This window comes from Cyclopterus lumpus, chromosome 22 (genome assembly GCF_009769545.1).
Source record: "Cyclopterus lumpus isolate fCycLum1 chromosome 22, fCycLum1.pri, whole genome shotgun sequence".
Classification (NCBI taxonomy): domain Eukaryota; kingdom Metazoa; phylum Chordata; class Actinopteri; order Perciformes; family Cyclopteridae; genus Cyclopterus; species Cyclopterus lumpus.
Window position 1 is genome coordinate 14371457 of NC_046987.1, and position 3166 is coordinate 14374622.

A 3166-nucleotide genomic window follows, 5' to 3' on the forward strand; every position below is an offset into this window, starting at 1 on the left:
CATTTGAGTTTTTCTCTGTTGACAAAAGAGGCACAGAAACAGTTCATCTGGACCTTAAGTGACAAGCGAAGGAGGATTTACTAAATGCAAATCCTTTGGCTTTGTTCAAAGTGCTTCGTCACGTGAGAAGGTATTTTAGCTCCATCTCTTCTCTGCCTGAATCACCTGCCGCTGCTCTTGTTGAAGCCAACCCACTGAAAGACAGCACTAGTTGCTGCTAAGCCATCAGGTGAGGTTGATGTGCACCTTAGATGACACCATCTGTCATTTTGACACAGGCACAAATTGTTGAGAAACCACCTGTATTGAATCCTGTGTGGACCCCTGCTCCCCGCTATCTATCTCTGTCTTCATGTTTGTTTTGCTGAACCAACAGAAAGAAGTTAATCAAACCAAGTTAAAAGTATGCAAGATGATGCATGAGGGTGTTTCTGGATACAGTTGATATCCTTTCATTGGATGTTCTTATGTGCAAACATCAGCATCATAACATGTTCACCAAGGTATAATGTTTACACAAGATAAAAAAGTTATGGGGTCACCAAAGTATTGACAATTTATCCAGAAGTGAACATGAATGTTTCTACCAAACTTTCAGGGAATCCATAGATGATCCATATTTGACCTGTTGATGGCAACAGAAAGAAAGTCAGGTGATCACCAAAGTCATGAGGCTTCACTAAATGGATAAGCTATCTGTGCTAAATTGTATGGCAATCCATTCCATAATTGAGACATTTCACAACAAATGTCAACCTGCTGGGACGAAGAGTCAGGGGATCATTAGGATTCATCCTCGGGGAGATGAATGTTTGTACAAAATATTATGGCAATCAATCAGTACTGCAGTTCTTGAGATACTTCAGTCTGGACCAAAGTGTTCAACTGAAAAACCTCAATTTGGTAATACAATGTAAGATGGTTATCTACTCAGCAAAATATATAAATATATATATATATATTTTTTTTTAAACATTTGTCCAGTAAGTATGAGATCCACTGCAATCCAAAATGACTGGATGAATGATAAAGTAAGCTAACTTTTCTATCATTACTCTACAACGTTACTAAAATCCACAGCATCACACCTGATTAACTGTAACAGATCTATCCTGAGTGGCTTACACACAGAAGTTAGTGCTTGCAAATCCCTGTCACCCTGGGGAAAAGTGATGTCAAAAGTATTTAGAGAGCACATTCATAACTCCATGAAACTGCTCTACTCTTCCTTTACCTTACAGACTGGATCAACCCTGTTGATGCTGAAAAATCAGCTTCCTTCAAATTCGCCTCGGGAAGCTCTGATCCCCAGAGGAGAGGAGCTAGAGCTGTAAGTCGGCTGCAACAACCTTCGCGTTGCTTCTCTTGTTGTGCTTTTCCTCTTTATCGCATCAAGCGAATCAATTGTGGCAAGAAAAAGAATGTCTCAGTGTGTCGCCACAGCCGACATCTCCGAGAGGCGAGGAGTCACAAAACATCCCTCAGACAAAGCAGGGTAAAATAGATGACCATTGAACTTGCCTGGTTTTATCTATGATAATGCATAGTAATCATTAGACTTTCAGGTGATGGTTTGTGAGAAATCCACAGTGGCTAAGACTTAATGTATATGGTCTATGCGAGAAGAGACTGGCCTTGCCTGTGAATAAAAGATAATGTCGTTAAATTAAAGCCAGGATGAGGTTAATCGGTCTGAAAGTATGAGGAGAGGTGAAACAGGAGAATGTAAGGAGAGGTGGTCTTCTCCTCCTCGGTTGCCCTCTCGTCTCACAGGATGTACCACTTCAGCCCAACTCCTGCCCAGTCGAGAGTCACAGCTTGGTGATGAGGTGCCGGGGATGCTAATATATGCCAAGCCGCTTAGACACATTTTGTCAAACTGTCACTTCAGAGACATTTGAGAACGTACAGTATGGGTCTATGTTTAACAAAGGCTTTGCAATCTATACATCTATATAACGTGTCTCGTAAATATGCCCATAACAGCAAAGTGGTATATGTGACAAAACATTGCAAAAACAAGGCGAGAGAGGATGTCTATTACGTCGTGCAAGTGTCTGTGCTGACACTATATGAGGGTGTGCGTAAAACTGGAGCTCTCCAGTATCATCTTTCAGTACGGGGCTCCAACACACACTTCTCAGTCAGTGAAGACAGAACGTGCTGGAATGAAGAACGCAAATACACAACAGTATTGGTTCTTTTTGTTCTCATTAGTTCTTATTTTACAATAATGTCTCACTGATTATTATATGATTGGACCATTTGGGACAATCAATCACTCAACTATCTCATGAGAGGACTGGCACATAATCATCATTCATTTAAAACCCCAAAACAAGACCGTAAAGCAGTTTCATGCCTGGATGGTTGGTTCAACATGTTCTGGGTGTCTCTCTCTCTCTCTCTCTCTCTCTCTCTCTCTCTCTCTCTCTCTCTCTCTCTCTCTCTCTCTCTCTCTCTCTCTCTCTCTCTCACGCTCTCTCGCTCTCCTCACTCAACCCTATAACCTCCAGCTGCATAAACAGCGCCCACTAGTGGCCGTATCAGATCATACACTTAACATAACCAGATACTAAATGTGAACACAAGATGATAGTTAGCAATTCAATATCACACTAAACGTATGCTTGTATATGTACAATTATGTTTTAAACTTGTGTATTTGCATAATTATGTTTACATCACACAATTTCCCTCCTACACTTTTTCAAAATAGGGGTATCCCTACTAGATATTGGGGTTACAGTTAAGTGTTTATGTTTTATGAAAATGTGACTGCAGACCATCTATGATCAATAAAGTGTTGCTGGAGTTCTGACCTGTCAGCATTATTTCCCTTCTCCACGCGCCTTGTAAGGAGGCGGTGTTAATCCTACTCTGAATGTTGTATCGCTACACACAACATCATACTTTCTATAGATTACTTACTATATGATAAGAGTTGACAGAGTGCACAAAACACCAAGCCTGAATAGACCAAAAGTTGGTTTGGTCTATTCAGGCTTAAATTGAGAGCTTTCTAACGTTTGCACCTCAACACATGCATGAGACACAGAATTATGTTTGGGTAATGATGTTGCCGCCAGCAGTCAGTCAACAAGAGAAGGGTTGTGTTGTGCAGCAGGAACCTGAGGTCAAAAGTTGAATGGCTGTCGCCAGGGGA